Raw genomic sequence first — 6,000 nt, 5'->3', positions numbered from 1 at the left:
AAAACATAGCAACAGAACTATACGTTTAAAAGACATGTACAAACAATGAAACCTACTTACACTTAGGGGCCAATAAACAGCAGCTTCTGCTTTTAAAGTAGGAACTGCTTTATCTTTCAGTAAAAGCCTTTGTGCAAATCCAGCATTGAACTCGTGTAGATTCTGGAAGCTCTTCAGTGCCGCATCCAGTGTAGAATATATCACAGATTATAATGGGTTCTATCTTTTGACGCGCCGCACCGCTTGCGTCCGGTGTACACAACTCTTCCGCTTTCATTATGCTGCATGACATGGCCTCGCCCACTTTGTTGCGTGATCCAGGGGGTGTGTTTTGCAGGGTTTATGATGTCACCAACCTGGGAAGAAGCTCGTTGTAGTCCAAACTGGTCATTTTTGTAGGCATTAAGTTTAAAAGACAATATCTCCATTTGCATTGAACTTTGCAGATACTGTTTATGCACAAGCAGCAACATTACACACTAACTAAAGTTAAAAAAGTGAAATCGCAATGAACCACCCCTTTAACCACCAAAACACTATCTTTTCCTTTCTACAGAATTTCTAAATAGAACTAAACATTGTATTATTAATGCCCAGCACACATTATTTGTTAGTTAGAATTATGCATATGGGACAGGAAAACCAATGGGTTAAGACCACAACAGGCAATGAACTTGACCCCACATTCAGCTCAAATACTGCACTGTGAGCAGTAAGGCCAAAGCTTCCTTCCAAGTGGTGCTAATTCAGCTGAGGTTTTAAAAAACAACTTCCTCAAAAAACAGCATTGATGATTGACACATACACTATAGTGTCTTAAAAGAATAGTTCACTAAAAAATGAAAATTATCCCATAATTTACTCAACCTCAAGCTATCCATGGTGTATATGACTTTATTCTTTCAGCGAAATATAATCAGAGTTATATTAAATAATATCCTGGCTTTTCAGCTTTTGAAGGCATTAAATAGTGCCTGAGATTTTAAAGCTCCAAAAAACGCATCCATTCATCATAAAAAAAAAAATCCATATGACTGGGTTCCTTCTGAAGTGAAGAAATTATTATTATTATTATTATTTTTAATTTAGAATTTTCAGCATCGGAAGTTTTCAAAACAAATGGTGGGGATGTTGAAAATTTTTTAATATACAAAACTGTTACCCAACCATTGCAGTGGGCATTTACTTCTACATCTTGAATGCAACAAGCCTATTAAAATGGAGTGTTTGAAAGAGAGGGTCAAAAACAGGATAGAAAATGTTTAGAAGTGCATATCACTTCTAAATTATGATGGTTTTGATGTCAAAATCATGCCAACATTATAAGTGGACCTCACAGAACAGTTCATGACCCCTAATACTCAAAGTACTGCAAAGTTTCATGAGTGAACTATACTGCAGAGAACTGTGTAAATGCAAATTCATGCTAAACTAATGCACAGATAATCATGTTTTAATATCTGACTCATGAAGAACTAAACCATTAATTAATGATTACTGCAACAGCAACTAATAAAGAGTCAATATGAATAATAGATTAAGTAATATATTAATTGCTATTAATTAAATGTTTCATGATGTATTAATTCCTTAATAACATATTTTATTAACTAATAGTGGAAGTTAATGTATTAATTACCACAATGGTTTGAAGCTATGCCCTGCAACTTCCAGTTGTCTGGTTGAATTAATCATTAACTAATGATTTTCAAATGTATCATTATGTTATGACTGTACTTGTTGAGGCACATGACTATTGACTAATTGTTAAGTAATATGTCATTATAGTTTTGACATCTGCACTAGGCCATGGATTTAAATTTCCAACCATCTACAACTGTGATTCCACTGTACCAGATGAACTGCTGCATTCAGAATCTTGTTGTTCATGGCACAGGAATGTGTCAGGTTAAGCTTGAGATCTAGTATTCAGAGGTGGAACACTGAGAACATACAGTCGGGCACTGCTATTTCGTAACACTGTGTCAAGACCAGACAAAGAGAATCGAACCCATTATAATCAGTGATAGTGATGCTACACTGGATGCGGCACAACGCAATACAACAAAATGTCACTTCTGTTATGAAGGACAAATGGACTTGCGATGGTCTGTCGTGTCGTGTGTAAACAGCTGTTGAGGCATGACTCAATAATGGTCGCATCCAGTTTAAACACAGTGTAACAGCGGTCAGTAGTTCAGATTCTGGTGAGCTGATATTTGTGTGCAGCCCAACTTACCCATCCTTCAAACACATTCTCTGACATTACACTCACTGCATGTGCAACTGTCAAAAGCCATTAATTACATATTACTTAATTAGTTAATAGTCATGTGCCTCAACAAGTAAAGTCGTAACATAATGATACATTTTCAAATCATTAGTTAATGATTAATTCAACCAGACAACTGGAAGTTGCAGTACATGGCTTCAACCCATTGTGGTAATTAACACATTAACTTACACTTTTAGTTAATAAAATATGATATAAATACATAATGTATATTAATATATGACACAATTAATATCAATTCATATATTACTTAATCTATTAATCATAAAGAATCTTTATTAGTTGCTGATGCAGTAATTATTAATTAATGGTTTAGTTCTTCATGAGTCAGACATTAACACATGATTATTTGTGCATTAGCAATTTTGCAGTAAAATATTCAAAAACCACTAGGCCGGTGTTATATATTTTGTTCACTTGAATACTTACATTATACCATACGTTTGCAACTATTTGTAAATTGTGAGAAAATTGCAATTTTTTAGCCAAGGCTCGGGGACGTGTGAGGAGTCGCCTGTCAATTGCGTCATAACGGCATTAACCCTTGTTCTGCCTCGGTTTCTGGTTTTATTTTGTAGAAACCATGGAAACACCAAAGACGCTTTAATATGTTTTAATAGACAAGGGAACAACTGTTTTGATATATTTATAGACAGAAAATAAACATTGTTATATAGCTGAACACGTTTAGTCTTATTGTTTAAATCTAATTTTCTTGATTTTTTGTGAGTGCCATGCTTTACCATGCCTCAGAGAAAAACACTATTTTGTCAAGTAGCTAACATAGCATAATCAGATGCAGCTTTATTTTTAGTAATACAGCATTTTCTCCATCATACAATACGTTTTAAAATTAATTGCATGCCATTTATCAACACAAGCCATCCAGCATTTATTAATATGATATTGTAAAATCGATCTATCTTACTGCAGTGTGCAACAAGTGTCTCACAGCACCCGTCGAGCGAACGCACAAAGTAACGTTATAACATCATTTTCAACACTCTCAAATGTATCTAATATGATAAACAGAGCTGCGTTACCTCATACTCATGACCGGAAAAGCGGAAGCAGCGCCGGCGACTGTGACATAATAAAAGTCCCGCTGCTCGTGAGGCGTGTGTTGATCAATCGCTCCAGCGTCCTCGTTCAGCTCCACAACACTTGGTCCTGCTCTGCTTCATACTACAGTAACGTTAATAATCGCATCCATGAACATGATTTCTGCCAGAGTCCTATCCCAATTCTTTTCTACTGGCCGTTGAGGTGAAGACCACATGTCCCAAGATTCTGCGCTCAAACTTGGCATCATCAAGCTGCGCCTTTGTTTTGAATAGGCCTATAGCGACCTCTAGCAAACAGAAAATATTACATATTGCACCTTTAAGCATGAATTAATGCATGTTAGTGCACCAGTATTGTAAAGTGTTACCGATAATTTTTAATAGAATTTACTTATAGAATGTGTACGGATATAGTTCAGACAGGACTACTTTGGCAAGTTACTTGAGTTTACTGAACACAATTTATCTTTGGCAGTATGGTTCCTGATGGGGGTTCTTGCTCCAAAATTAATTGAACATACAAGAGCTTTAACATTAACCCCCTGGAACCATCAGCTTGGAAATACATAGACAATTAAGACACTTAGTAATGTCTTTAAAAGCGAACATGATAATCGTGTAGATATGGGAGTGGGACATCTATACTGTAGCTTGGGTATGAGAATGAGTGTCTCTCAGCAGTGAGGTCCATGCCAGCCAGGACTTGAAAGCCTTAGTGATCTGAAACAAAAGAAGACGACAAGGTGCACAGTAAAATGCTCATGCTTATAATGGGGAGGGAGGGAGGGAGGGTTGCGAGCAGTTTGAGCATACTTACCGAGCAGTAATGCCACGTATATATGTCCGTGTCTAATAGGAGAATGGTAGTGATTGGAGCGATTTGACAGCTGACTGTGTCAGCTGGTCGCAGCACTATGCCTAATATGTGGCCTGACTGAACTAACGCTGGGCTCAATTTGTTGTAAGTTATGTGCTTGCCAAAGTGATGTCTTCTGCTCATTCATTAAGGTTGTATAAGCTAATTTTAAATCTCTTAATTCCAATAATTATCTGGAATTAACAGGAGTTTTTATAAAAATAGATTTTTTTTTTAAAGGTGCCCTAGAATGTAAAATTGAATTTACCTTGGCATAGTTGAATAACAAGAGTTCAGTACATGGAAATGACATACAGTGAGTTTCAAACTCCATTGTTTCCTCCTTCTTATGTAAATCTCATTTGTTTAAAAGACCTCCGAAGAACAGGCGAATCTCAACATAACACCGACTGTTACGTAACAGTCAGGATCATTAATATGTACGCCCCCAATATTTGCATATGCCAGCCCATGTTCAAGGCATTAGACAAGGGCAGCCAGTATTAACGTCTGGATCTGTGCACAGCTGAATCATCAGACTAGGTAAGCAAGCAAGAACAACAGCGAAAAATGGCAGATGGAGCGATAATAACTGACATGATCCATGATAACATGATATTTTTAGTGATATTTGTAAACTGTCTTTCTAAATGTTTCGTTAGCATGTTGCTAATGTACTGTTAAATGTGGTTAAAGTTACCATCATTTATTACTGTATTGACGGAGACAAGAGCCGTCGCTATTTTCATTTTTAAACACTCGCAGTCTGTATAATTCATAAACACAACTTCATTCTTTATAAATCTCTCCAACAGTGTGTAATGTTAGCTTTAGCCACGGAGCACTATCAAACTAATTCAGAATCAAATGTAAACATCCAAATAAATACTATACTCACATGATCCGACGCATGCATGCAGTATGAATGATGAACATCTTGTAAAGATCCATTTGAGGGTTATATTAGCTGTGTGAACTTTGTGCACTGTATTATAGTCGAGCTCGGGGGGGCAGGGAGCGCACGATTTAAAGCGGCCGCAGCCTGAATCGGTGCATAGTTAATGATGCCCCAAAATAGGCAGTTAAAAAAATTAATTAAAAAGAATCTATGGGGTATTTTGAGCTGAAACTTCACAGACACATTCAGGGGACACCTTAGACTTATATTACATCTTGTGAAAAAAGGCACCTTTAAATAATTATCTAGGGCACCTTTAAATAATTATACAGTAATCATTAAAGTAAATCGTTAAAGATTTTACCTTTTGCATAAATTATATTTTACTGAAATGCTTGTATTGAAATATTTTATATTTTATTTGTTCATTGTGTTCAGTTCCTGTTTGCCAGTGTTTTGTCTCTATGGTTGCTGATTGAGTTATGCAGGTGTTCCTTGTTACGTTAATTATTTCTCTCTGTGTATTAGCAAAGTCCCTTTAATATTAGCCCTCAGTTCATTCAATTCTTTGTTCTGTGCTTTCAGTGTTATATGTGGTTGTGTTTTGTCCAACGTTCTCCTGAGTTTGCCTTGTGGATTATAAGACTGTTGTAGTCTCCGTCTTCGTCATGTGCTTCGTACAGCCATAGCATGACATATGCATGGAATATTTGAGTTTTGATATTTGGGATATGGCCAATAGGCTACTTTTGGGTTATTTTAATTCACCATTGGGTTTTTTTTACGTAGACCCAGGGGCGGATCTAGGTGGCACAGGGTCGCAATTGCCACCCTAAGAAAAAGCTTTGCCACCCCAGAATTATCAAAGAATAATATATATAAATGTAAG

Source organism: Megalobrama amblycephala, linkage group LG11 (assembly GCF_018812025.1).
Source record: "Megalobrama amblycephala isolate DHTTF-2021 linkage group LG11, ASM1881202v1, whole genome shotgun sequence".
In the NCBI taxonomy this organism is placed as follows: Eukaryota; Metazoa; Chordata; class Actinopteri; order Cypriniformes; family Xenocyprididae; genus Megalobrama; species Megalobrama amblycephala.
Note: the sequence above shows the minus strand (reverse complement) of the source record.